Source organism: Lynx rufus, unplaced genomic scaffold (genome assembly GCF_022079265.1).
Source record: "Lynx rufus isolate CCGP_SWC_20201006 ecotype Redwood Valley unplaced genomic scaffold, mLynRuf1.p SCAF_13, whole genome shotgun sequence".
Taxonomy (NCBI): Eukaryota; Metazoa; Chordata; class Mammalia; order Carnivora; family Felidae; genus Lynx; species Lynx rufus.
Window position 1 is genome coordinate 47,277,961 of NW_025814827.1, and position 14,364 is coordinate 47,292,324.

Below are 14,364 nucleotides of genomic sequence, written 5' to 3' on the forward strand. Positions count from 1 at the left end.
ACACAAGAGCACTCCTTCAAGTTTGTAAGTAGCTGTTCTGCTTAATTCATGGAAACAAACACAGTAAGTGAAGCAAAATGGAGAGATAGAGGAATATGATACAAATGAAAGAACAAGACAAAACCCCAGAGAAAGAAGTAAATGAAACAGAGATAAGCAATATGCCTGATAAAGAATTTAATAATCATAAAGATACTTACCAAACTTGAGAAAGGAGTGGAAGAACTCAGTGAAAACTCTGATAAAGAGAGAAAATATAGAAAACAATCAGAGTTGAAAAATACATGAGGGAAATGAAAAAATGAAATGAATGAAAAGAAAAATGAAAATACATGAGGGAAATGAAAAAATGAGGGAATCAATAGTGGATTAGCAGATGTAGAAGAAGAGATCAGTGAGATGGGAGATAGGGTAATGGAAAGCAACCAAGCTGAACAACAACAACAACAACAAAAATAATTTTAAAATGTGAGGATAGGCTAAGGGATCTTGTGGACACATTTGCATTATAGGATTCTCAGAAGGAAAAGAGAGAGAGAAGGGGGTAGAAAACTTATTTGAAGAAATAATAGCTTAAAACTTCTCTAACCTGGGGACAGAAATAGACATCCAGGTTCAGGAAGCACAGAGAGATCCAAACAAGCTGAACACAAGGAAGTCCATAAGACACACAATAATTAAAATGTCAAAGGGAAAAGATAAAGAAAAAAAAATCTAAAGCAGCAGGAAGGAAGCAAAAAGTTACAGTGAAAACCCTTAGGTCTATCAGATGATTTCTCAGCAGAAACTACAGGTCAGAAAGAAATAGTGTCATATATTCAAAGACCTGAAAAGAAAAAACAAAAACCTACAACTAGGAATACCCTACCCAGCAAGGTTATCATTCAGAAGAGAAGGAGAGGTAAAGAGTTTTCCAGGCAAAGAAAAGTTAAAGGAGTTTATCACCACTAAACTACCATTAGAAGAAATGTTAAAGGGACTTCTTTAAATGGAAAAAAAAGCCATAATTGGAAGAAATTTATGAATAAAAATGTAAAAAATGACAACATATACACAAAATGTGGAGGAGGGAGTACAAAAGTTCTTTTAGAAAGTGTTCAAACTTAAATGACTATCAATACAGACTGTTACATAATTAGTATCCTACATATGAACCTCATGGTAACCATAAGCCCAAAATCTAATTATTCACAAAAAAATGAGAATGATAGCCAAGCATAACACTACAGAAAGTCCTCAGTCGCAAGAAAAGAGAGCAAAAAAAAAGGTAGACAGAAGAAATACAAAAACCACCAGAAAACAATTAATAAAATGGCAGTAAGTACATACGTATCAATACTTATGGTCTAAGTGTTCCAATCAAAAGACATAGGTGGTAGAATGGATTAAAAAAATAAAGAAAAAAATAGCAAGACTCATCTATATGATGCACACAATAGACTCATTTCAGACCTAAAGACAAATACAGACTGAAAGTGAAAGGATGAAAAAGATATACCATGCAGAGAGAAAAAACAACAACAACAAAAAACAAAACCAAAACCAAACAAACAAAACTCTAGGGTATCAGTACTTATGTCAGACAAAATAGATCTTAAAACAAAGCCTGTAATAAGAAGAAAAGGATATTACATAATGATGAGTTGGTCCAACATAAGGATATAACAATTGTATCTATTAATAAGTATCTATTAATTGTAAGTAAGTCTATTAATAGACTAAGGGAAAAATTGATAGTAATATAGTAATAGTAGGGGACTCTAATACCTCATTTATATCAGTGAGTAGATTATCCAGGCAGAAAATTAGAAGGAAACAGTGTCTTTGAATGATACATTAGAGCTTATGAACTTCACAGATCTAAACAGAAATGGAATATTCCATCCAAAACCAAAATACTTATTCTTCTGCAATATATGTGGAACATTTTCTGGGATACATCATGTTAGGCCACAAAACATGTCTCAATTAACTGAAGAATATTGAAATAACATCATGCCTTTTTTTCTAACCACAGGAGATGAAACTAGAAATCACAAGGACAAAAGAAACTGGAAAAAACACAAACATGTGGCAGGTAAATAACATGCTATTAAACAGCCAATTGGTCAATGAAGAAATCAAAGAAGAAATAAAAAAAAATACATGGAGGCAAATTAAACTGAAAACACAAAATGGTCCAAAATCTTTGCGATGCAGAAAAAGCAGTTCTAGGTGGGAAATTTATACAGCAACACAGGCCTGCCTCAAGAAATAAGAAAAACCTCCGAAAAAAATCTAACCTTGCACTTCAAGTAACCAGAAAAAGAAGAATAAACAAAGCCCAGAGGCAGTGGAAGAAAGGAATAATAAAGAACAGAGCAGAAACAGAGACTTAAAAAACAAAAACCAAAAAAAAAAAAAAAATTAAGGAAATGAAGAGTTGGATCTTTGAAAACATAAACAAAATTGATAAACCTTCAGTTAGACTCATCAAGAAAAAAAAGACAGGACACAAATAAATAAAGTCATAAATGAAAGAACAGTAACAACTGATACCACAGACATACAAAGAATTATAAGAGAATACTATGAAAAATTATGTGCCAGAAATTGGACAATATAGAACAAGTGGAACATATGCAATAGTCTTCCAAAACATCAAAACGAAATAGAAAATCTGAGAAGAATTACTAGTAACAAAATTGAATTTGTAATAATAAAAAAAAGCAACTCCCAACAAACAAAAGTGCAAGACCAGATGGATCCAGAGGTGAATTCTACCAAAATTTAGAGTTGATACCTGTTTTCCTCAAAGCACTCCAAAATAATAGAAGAGGAAGGAAACCTTCTAAATAAATGAGGCCAGCGTTACTCCAATACCAAACCACAAAGAATACTACAAAAAAAAAAATAAATAAAAAAGAAAAGAAAACTATATACAGAGATGCAAAACTCCCAAACAAAATTTTAGCAACCACATTCAACAATACATGAACAGGATCATTTACCACATAGAAAATCCTAAAGAGTCCACCAAAAACTTTTAGAATGAATGAATTTAGTGAATTTAGTAAAGTTCGGCAGAGAAAATACACAGAAATAGTTGCATTTCTATACACTAATAACAAAGTAGCAGAAAGAATTCAGGCTACGATTTCATTTTCAATTGTACCAATTACAAAATAAGAATAAACTACCCAGGAATAAACTTAACCAAGGAGGTGAAAGACCTGTACTCTGAAAACTTTTAAAACGTTGGTGAAACAAACTGAAGACAAAACAATTGGAAAGATAGTCTATGCTCGTGGATTAGAATTACTATTGTTAAAATGTCCTCATTACCCAAAGCAATCTCATAGATTCACTGCAATCCCTATCAAAACATCAATAAAATTTTTCACAGAACTAGAACAAATAATCCTAAAGTTCCTGTGGAAACACAAAAATCCCCTAATAACCAAAGCACTCTTGAGAAAGAAGAACAAATCTGGAGGTATCACAATCTCAGATTTTAAGATATACAACAAAGCTATAGTAATCAAAGAGTATGGTTCTGGTACAAAAATAGAGACATAGGTCAGTGGAACTGAATATAGAGCCCTGAAGGAAACCCACACTTATATGGTCAATCTAAAACATGTAGGCAAGAATATACAATAGGGGAAAGACTGTCTCTTCAATAAATGGTGCTGGGAAAACTGGATAGCTATATGCAAAAGAATGAAATTGGACCACTTTCTCATACCATACACAAAAATAAACTCATAATTGTTTAAAGACTTACACGTGAGACACGAAACCATAAAACTCCTAGAAGAAAACATAGTAATTTCTTTGACATATGCTATAGCAATGTTTTTCTAGATATGTCTCCTCAGGCAAGGGGAACAAAAGTCCATATAAACTACTGGGACTACACCAAATGAAAAGTTTTGCACAGCAAAGGAAACCATGAAAAAGTGAAACAAAGGAAACCATGAACAAAGGCAATCAAAAGAATGGGAGGAGTTATTTACAAAAATATATCCCATTTGGGTAAATGAGTTAATACCCAAAATACATAAAGAATTTACACTACTCAACATCAAAAAACCCCCAAATAATCCAATTAAAAATTGGGCAGAAGATAGACATTTTTCCAAAGAAGACATACAACAAACACATGAAAAGAGATGCTCAACATCACTAATCATCAGGAAAATGCAAATTAAAACCACAAGGTATTACATAACACCAATCAGAATGTCTAGAACCAAACAAACAAACAAACAAACAAACAAAACAAAAACAAGAAATAACAAGTGTTGGCAAGGATTTGGAGAAAAAGGAACCCTTGTGCACTGTTGGGGGGCATGTAAATCAGTACATTCTTGAAACCAATATGGAGGTTCCTTTAAAAATTAAAAATATAAACACCACACAATCCAGTAATTTCACTGCTGAGTATTTACCCAAAGAAAATGAAGACGTTAAGGGACAGATACAGGCACCATGTTTATTGCAGCATTATTTACCATAACCAAGATATGAAAGCAACCCAAGTAACCATTGATAGATGAATGGATAAAGAAGTGGAATGAATATATATATATACATATATATATATGTATATATATATATACACATATATTGATATATATCAATATTCCATTGTGTGTGTGATATATGTATCTATGCATATATATACTGTGTGATATATGTATATATGCATAGATACGTATATCACACTCACAATAGAATATTACTCAACCACAAAAAAGGATGAGATCTTGCCCTTTGAACAACATGGATGTACCTAGAGGGTATTAGATCAAGTGAGGTAAGTTGGACAAAGACAAATGGCATATGATTTCACTTATATGTGGAATATAAAAAAGTAAACAAATATAAAAAGTATACTATATATTGTATAATATATACAATATATAAAAATATAAATATTTTTATTATATATAATATAAAATATATTTTTATAATATATAAATATAAAAAAGTAAATATAAATATAAAAAAGTAAACAATATAAAAAAGTTTACATATATAAAAAATATAAAAAAGTAAACAACACAGAAACAGACTCATCGATACAGAGAAGTGGCTGCCGGAGGGGAGGGAAGTAGGAGAATAGGCAAAATGATTGAAGAAGAGTAGAAGATACAGGCTTCCAGTTATGAAATGAATAAATCATGAATTTATTTATGAAAGAAATCAGTATAGGGAATATTGTCAACAGTATTGTACTAGCACTATATGGTGACTGATGGTTCCTTCAGTGTGGTGAGCATAACAGTTTCTGAATAAACATGTTGAACACCTGAAACCAATGTAACATTGTTTGTCAAATATACTTCAATTTAAAAAAAAATCATTAAACTACAAGGGAAGAGACAAAGAGAAGAAAGGAACAGAGAAGAAGTACAAAAACAACCAGAAAGCCACAAAATGGCAGTAAGTGCATGCCTTTCAGTAATTATTTTAAATGTAAATGGTATAAATGCTCTAATCGAAAGACAAAGTGACAGAATGGCTGAAAATCATACCTATCTATGTGATGCCTACAAGAGACTGATTTCAGACCCAAAGACACATGTGGAGTAAAAGTGAAAGAATGGGAAAAAATATGAAATGCAAGTGGAAATGAAAAAAAAAGCTGGACCAGCAATAGTCGTATCAGAAGAAAGAGACTTTAAAACAAAGACAGTAGCAAAAGAAAAAGTAGGACATTATATAATGGTGAACAGGTCTATCCAAAAAGGATATAGCATTTGTAAGTATTTATGCACCCAACATAAAACACCTACATATATAACATAAATATTAACCAACATAAGGGGAGAAGCTGACAATCATACAATAGCAGAGGATTTTAATACCCCACTTACATTAATAGATCATCTGGACAGAAAACTAAGAACAGTGGACCACACGTTAGGCCAGATTCACTTAGATATAGATCATTTCATCCAAAAACTGAATATACATTCTTTTCAAGTGTGCATGGAACATTTTCCAGGATAGACCATAGGTTAGGCAACAGAAAAGTTCATCTATATATTTAACCGAAGTCAATAAATTTAAGAAGATTGAAATCATGTCAAGCATATCTTTTCTGACCACAATGGTATGTAGTCTAGTTTCAATTAGAAATCTGTTATAGTAATTGGACAAAATATAGGTGTGTGGAGACTGGACAACATGCTACTAAACAACCAATGGGTCAGAAAGAAATCAAAGAGTAAATAAAATACCTGAGACAAATGAGAATGGAAACACACTTTCCAAAATCTATGGAATATAGCAAAAGCAGTTCTGGGAGGGAAGTTCATAGTGATACTGGCCAACCACAAGAAACAAGAAAAATCCCAAAGAAACGATCTAATTTTATACTTGAAGGAACTAGAAAAATAGGAAAAAAAACCGCTGAAAGTTAATAAAAGGAAGGAAACAATATAGACGAGAATGTAAATAAATAAAATAGAGACTAAAAGAGCAATGGAAAAGATGAGTGAGCCTAAAACTTCATTCTTTGAAAAGGTAAACAAAATTGATAAACCTCTAGTCAGACACATCAAGAAAAAACAAAAAAGAGGCCCCAAAGAGAAAGATAAATACCATATAATTTCACTCATTGGTGGAATACAAAAAAATAAGTTAACAAAGTAAAGAGGAACAGATTCATAGATACAGAAAAAAAAAAAACCTGTTGGTTCACAGAATAGGCACAAGTCAGGGAGGAGAGAAAATAGGTAAAGAGGATTATGAGATACAAACTTTTAATTATAAAAAAAATGAGTCATGGAGATATGATGTACAGCATTATGAATATAGTCAATCATGCTGTAATGACTTTGTATGGTAGCAAATGGTAACTAGATTTATCATAGGGATCATTTTATAATATATAAAAATATCCAATTACTCTGATGTACCTCTGAAACTAATAAGATATGGTATGTCAATTGCACTTCAATACAAAAAAATCTGACATTGTCTGCCTTTTGTTTAGGGTGTTCAGAGTATATTTAATAAGATTATTGATAAGGCTAGGTACAAATCTACCATTTTGTTGTTTTATATTTATTCTATTTGTTCTTATTTTTCTGTTCTTGTTTTATTTTGGAATAATTCATTATTTAACAAACTATAGAAATGATCCCTGTAAGTACAGTCTTAATAATTCAGTATTTAAAAATTTACCTTACCTCCTTTTTTGAGATTATTACCTGTAATAGTTGTTTTGTTACTTTTTTTTGGCTTTGTTATTCTAGTGGTTGTTTTAGAATTTAGAGCATACAATTTTATGTAAAAAAAAAAATTTAATGTTACTTTATTTTTGAGAGAGAGACAAAACATGAGTGGGGGAGGGGCAGAGAGAGAGGGAGACACAGAATCTGAATCTGAGCTCTCAGCACAGAGCCTGACTCGGGACTCAAACCCGCTGACCGCAAGATCATGACCTGAGACGAAGTTTAATGCTTAACCGACAGAGCCACCCAGGTGCCCCTATAGCATACAAGTTTAACTTATCATAGATTATCTTCAAGTGGTGTTATCCAACTTTACATACAGTGTAAGATCCATACACGAGTAGAATTCTGTTACTTTCCTCAAGCCTCTATGCTACTATGTTTTGTTTCGTTTGGTTTTACATATGACTCATACCACACTGCATTATTTTTTTGGTTTAACTAGTTGATTATCTTTTAACAATATGTAAATAGAAGGAAATCTTATATATTTACTCCTGTCCTATTATTTCCAGTCTCTTCATTACTTTGTGTAGATCCCTATGTCCCTCTGGTATCATTTTACTTCTTCCTGATGTTTTTTGTTTTTTGTTTTTTTAATTGAGGCATAGTTGACATACAATGTTATAGAAGCTTCACGCCTTTCAGATTTTTTATAGTCTGAGTCTGCTGGTGATACATTTTCTCAGTTTTGGTATTTCTGAAAAACTTTTTTCACTTTTAGCTTGAAGATATGTTTGCTGGGTATAGGATTATCAATTATGATGGTGATTTCTTAATTTTAGTTCTCTAAAGATACTACTTCATTTTCTCTTTATTTGTATCGTTTTCAGTTAGAAAAGTAATGTAATTATTTCTAGATTTCTCTTCATATAATGTGTCTTTTCCCTTCTGTTGGAATTAATGTTGGCTACTAAGTACTGGTCTTGACCTATTTGACTATGATGTGTCTTGGTATAGTTTTCTCTGTGTTTCTTGTGCTTGAGATTCATTGAGCTTCTTGGATCTGTGGGTTTACAGTTTCCCTCAAAATTGGGAAATATCGGCTATTATTTCTTCCAATATTTCTTCCTTTTTGGGGGAATTTTAATTGCATGCATATTAGGGCACTTGAACTCCTCCCACAGCTCACTGTTCATTTTGAATTTGCTATCTTGGTTTAATTGGGTAAGTTCGGTTGGTATGTGTTCAAGGTCATTAATCTTTCACTCTTCCCTTTTTCATATTTAATCTTATATAATCCCATTCAATGTAATTTTTATCTCTGATATTAGAGTTTTCACCTATAGAAGTTTTTTTGAATCTTTTTCACATTTCTACTTAGCTTTTCATATTTTGACTTAGCCTTTTGAACATATTAAATACAGCTATAATAACCATTTCAATGTCCTCTGTTAATTCTAACATATATGTTACTTCTGTGTCCATTTCTTTTGATTGCATAGTCTCTTCATTATGGATTTTTTTTGTTGTTGGTGGTGGTGTTGTTTTGTTGTTTTTGCTTCCTTGAAAAAGTACCCTGCGTTATTTCCTCTATTATCTTTGGCTGTTTTTTTTTTTTGCCTAGCCTCAGTTAGTTAACTTCTACCCATGCACCAACCAGAATTCTGCTGAATAGCCAAGCATAGTAATGGTCAATTTTAAAGTTCCTTGATCTTCTCCAGGGAATTCAGAAGACTTTTAAAATAGTTTCTTGCAGGGAGTGATTACACATGTCTTGGACGGTCAGGATAAAGGGCTCAAATGCCACTGCCTATATCCCATATCACTTGCCTTCACTAATTTATATTGGGATGGGAGCTCTCATGGGACAAAATAAAAGACTTAGATCTGGACACCAATGAGGTTCCAGGGTATACTCACATATCAAATAGACTGCTGTAACTCTAATGGAGGCCTTTTCAGGAAAGGAAATAGGGCCCCTGAGAGAAATTTAATGATAAAAGAAGACTGAAACAGTGAGCCAGACAGAGTAGGCCAAAGGGAGAAAGGTAGTATTGATTTTAGTTTAGCTGGGTGGCTGATATCAGAACTCACCCCAACTCAGCCACAGATAGGATAAGGAAGGGGTGCAGAGAAAATGTGGGAGAATGTAGCTATGTGCATGTACAACATGAAAGAGCTGAATGGAACTCAGACAACTTTGCTGGGACACATTCTAAGAGAATATAAAAGAACAATTATAAGCTTTCTCCCCATGCCGTCTTTGCCCAGGTCAATGAGTGAAGGGCTGCATTACAGTGGTACAGTAGGCAGCTTGGTCAAGTAGCACTATTTCATGTCAGATGGACCCAGGGACTGCTGGTGGTGTCATTGACTCACCAGCTCCAGTCACTGTTGTGGTGACACTAATGGGTAACAGCTATGGAGGGAGCAGTGGTGACAGCAGCCATGGTGCGGAGGTGTAAGGCTATCAGGTACCTAAAGGCAGTAGCAAGACCAGATGGCTAGACGTGAATGATGTATCTATGGAATTAACTGAGCCTGAGCTGACGTCATGGTTTCACTAGCTGTGATAGTGAGCAAAAGTTGTTGATAGCTGCCATAAAGCTTTGTAGTTCTGTGGCCTGATTGAAGGACCCACCCCCACCCCCACCTCCACTATCAGTTAAGCATAATACCGAAAAAGGTTTCTCCTTCTCACTTCAAAAACCAGCGATGAGGATTTCTGATCTCCAGTTATGATAGTGGCGGTGACAAAGTTATGAGTAGGATTCAAGCCTTGAATGGCTCCTTAGTAGGACTGTGGTGTCTGAGTTGCACGATCCTTACTGGGAAGCCGTTGCATTCAGGGACCGTCAAGAATCATGGACATGTTGGCACTGTTGGAGATTTTCAGGAATGCTGGTGTAATGGTTCTCTGTAAAAGGAATATCCCTCCTTCAAGAGGTGGGGGTACTGGTATTTGTGAACATTAATGGTGATACATTTACGCTCATCATCTAGAGAAAGCTCAATACTTGAGCTATGCAATTTAATATATACAGTTGGCCCTTGAACAGCACTGGGGTTAGGGGCATTGACCTGTCTTAGAGTCAAAACTCTGTGTATAACTTTTAACCCCCCCCAAAACTTAACCACTAATAACCCACTATTGACCAAAAGCCTTACTGATAACATAAACAGTCAATTAACACATATTTTATACATTAAATGTATTATACACTGTTTTATTCCAATAAAGCAAGATAGAGATAATAGAATGCTAAGAAACCATAAAGAGAAAATACATTTATAATACTCTACTGTGTTTATCAATAAGTTTATATCATCTGTTTACAAGAGGAATAATCTGTCAGTTCCTACGTCAATATCATTTCATATGACATAAAACACTGTAAATGTTATATGTATCACTAATGCTATACATCAAAAATGAAAAGGTAATGTGAAGAAAATTCTTAGTTACAGGTATAGCGATTCATGCATTAATAATGATGTAGCAACACGATAGCTTTATGGTAGTCTAGTATAATTGATATGACTGCTTTGCAGGTGCCTGGGTTACACTAATGAATGAATCATTATACAATTTTGTGCCATACAGTACTATAGTCATATTCACAATACAGTATTAGAAACACTGTTATACTTTTAAAAAACCATTTACCTGTGATGATAGGCTGACATCGTTTCTCCGATTACCCAAAAGGGACATACTGTATGGTAATATAATTCTTTGAAAGCAAAGTTATTAAAGATAATAAGACAAACGTGATTAACTAAAAAACAATTTTTTAACATTTATTTATGTTTGAGAGACAGAGCATGAGCAGGGGAGGGGCAGAGGGAGAGGGAGACACAGAACGCGAAGGAGGCTCCAGGCTCTGAGCTGTCAGCGCAGAGCCCGATGCGGAGCTCGAACTCACAAGCTGTGAAATCATGACCTGAGCCGAAGTCGGATGCTTAACTGACTGAGCCACCCAGGCACCCCTACACATGATTCATTTTATATTAAATATTACCTTACACCTATGTCAAGATAGGATAGCCACTTCCCTACAGGTGCTATACATGATGGCTACTTAGGCAATGATGGCAATGACACAAAAACATCTCAGAGTACTTGCTGTCAAGTTATTATTCACCTGAAGGCCCTCACACACATACACAACAGATGTTTATTAACTGTACAGCATGATGATTACCTACTATTCATTAAATGGATGTGGATCATCATAAAGGTCTTTATCCTTGTCTTCATGTTGAATAGATGGGGGAGGAAAAGGAGTGGTTGCTCTCGCTGTCTCAGGGGTGGCAGAGGTGGAAGGGGAGGCAGGAGAGGCTGGCACACTCAGTGTCACTTTACATAAATCCCTCACCATTTCTGACTTTTTTGCTTTTTCATTTCTCTCAAAATGTTCCTATATGATACTGTGGGGAGTCAAATAGCTATGTCCTGGTTAAGGAGATTGTAGAGAATGCATTACACTGCTTTCTGGCCCTGCTGAAAACAGTGGACCCCCAGTATCTAATGAACGTGAATATAGGAGTTGGGTCCTGCCTGTGCTCGTGAATTCCTTAGACCATGTTATCTATGGAATATCTCATCTTTTTCTCCACCCTGCTTTCGGCATCTGCTCTTTTTTTGTGCTTTCTATACGTCCTTACTGGCACTTAGCCACTGACATATTGCACAACCTTTCCCCTATAATGTATGCTTGAGAGCAGCTCGGGGAGACTTCCCTTAGCCTCCCTCTCACTTCTCCTGACTTGTGGAGTCTTGAATAATCCGTTCTTCCATCCTCGGCTTTGCTGGATCAAACCAAAAGCCGAACCCACGATCAGTGATTTTGACATGATGAGCCGAACCCGCAGGTACCAATCTTTTTTCTGCCGTTTGTTTTAGTTTCACTGTCTGTATCATGGAGGGCTCATGTCATAAAAGGGGTCAAAGGGAGTCTTAGATAATCAGAACCTCTCTTCCAGATTGTTTAATGTCTACTTGTTTTCTGGCACCGCTTCTTCTATGCCTTCATCCTCATCATCTGGCGCTGGTTGAAAAGTACTCATCTCCAGAAGGTTGTCTTCTGGTGTGGTGTCTCTGAGCTCTTGAGTTTCTCCAACATCTGTATCTTTGATACCCTTCACCTCTCACCTTTTTTTTTTAATGCTCCGTATCCACATTCTCTTTCATGATTTCCTTGACTGGCTCTGTTTTAAGTCCTATGAAATCATATATAACATCTGGGCACGGTTTCCTCCAGCAGGAATTAATTGTTTCAGGTTTGATGGCCTTCACAGCTCTTCCTGTAACAATAATGGCATCTTCAATGATATAATCCTCCCAGAATTTCATGATGTTCTCTCCACTGGGGTTCTCTTCCATAGCTTTAACAATCCTTTGCATAGAGTACCATGGGTAATGAGCCTTAAAGGTTCTTATGACTCCCTGATCTGGAGGCTGAATCAGAAATTTAGTGTTTTAGGGGCAGGTAGACCACTTCAACACTTTTAGTGTTGAACTCATGGGTTTCTGGACGGCCAGAGGCACTGTCCAGTATCAAAAGAACTCTTTTTCAAAGGCAGTCTCTTACTGGAAAGGCACTTTCTAGATTTTAGGGACAAAGGATTGATTGAACAAATCCAAAGAAAGGGTTCTTGTTGTCTAGACCTCTTGTTGTCCAACCAAAAACACCTAACAGCTGGTGTTTATCTTTTTCCTTCAAGGCTTAAGAGTTGGCAGCTTTATAGATAATGGCAGTCCTGATCATAAACCTCAGTGCATTTACACAAAACAGAGTTAGACTATGCCTTCCTGCCTTAAATCCTGGTGTTCACTTCTCTTCCTAATAAATGCACTTTGTAGCATTTTTGTTTGTTTGTTTAACAGAATAGGGCACTTTCATCTGCATTAAAAACCTGCCCAGGCCTCCACAATGACTTTCTTAATGGTGTCTGGGAACTCATCTGCTGCCTATTGTTGGCAGAAGATGCCTCTCCTGTTATCTTGATGAGTATTAAGCTAAACCTTTCTCTAAAATTATCAGACCATCCTTTACTGACATTAAACTTTCCAGCTTTAGATTCTTCACTTTCCTTCTGTTTTGTCATTTAACGACTTTGCTTTTTCTTGAGTCACGTGAATCCATGGGTGTGCCTTTTTTTAATATATATATTTAAAAACATTTTTAATGTTTGTTTATTTTTGAGACAGACAGAGTGTGAGCTGGGGAGGGGCAGAGAGAGAGGGAGACACAGAATCTGAACCAGGCTCCAGGCTCTGAGCTGTCAGCACAGAGCCCGATGCGGGGCTCGAACTCACCAACTGTGAGATCATGACCTGAGCCGTAGTTGGACTCTTAACTGACTGAGCCATCCAGGCGCCCCTAGATATGCCTTTCTTATAGCAATCTTGTACCCATAAAAGCTCTATTTTCAATATGATAAAAAGGCATTTTGCAAAACATGCAATGTTTCTGTGCTTGCTGGCATAGCTGCAATGATGACTTCATGAATTTCTTTTTTCAAAAATGATCCTTGCGATGGCTTCATTTGTCTTGAAATGGTAGGCAATCATGGTTGTAGACCTCAATTTATGGTACATATCAAGCTATTCAACTTTTTCTTGCAATGTCTTGACTTTCTTCTGCTTCTTGGGAGTACTTCCAACATTACCAGCGGTACTTCCTGTGCGTCCCATGGTATTATTCAAGGTTTATTGCATTGCATTAAACAGGATGGAAATAACAAGAACCACAAGAGAGAACTTTTTACTGTGCTATGCAATTTACTGGAGATATGAACTGTTCATGCGGACATGATTAGTGTCACGTGGCATTTTAAGCTGATATTTGCAACACTTGAGCTCACCTCAAGAGCAACAGAGGATGGCTACAAAATTATTATAGTAATACAGTTTGTCCAATTTATGCAGTTAGGATTTAATACTGCATGTTTACATTGTTTACATTTCTTTCAACTGCAAATGGCACCATGTACAGTCTGTAAGTGTATAAGATTTGATAAATTTTAGCTTTCCAAAATAAATTTGTATCTATTTGTGGTAGGAAATGATAAATTAGTATCTGTATACATGTGTACATTCATGACATACTTTTCCTAATTTTTTTTATAGTTTTAGGCAACATTTGAGTTTTTTCAAATTATTGAAACTCTCCAAAACATTTCCCAA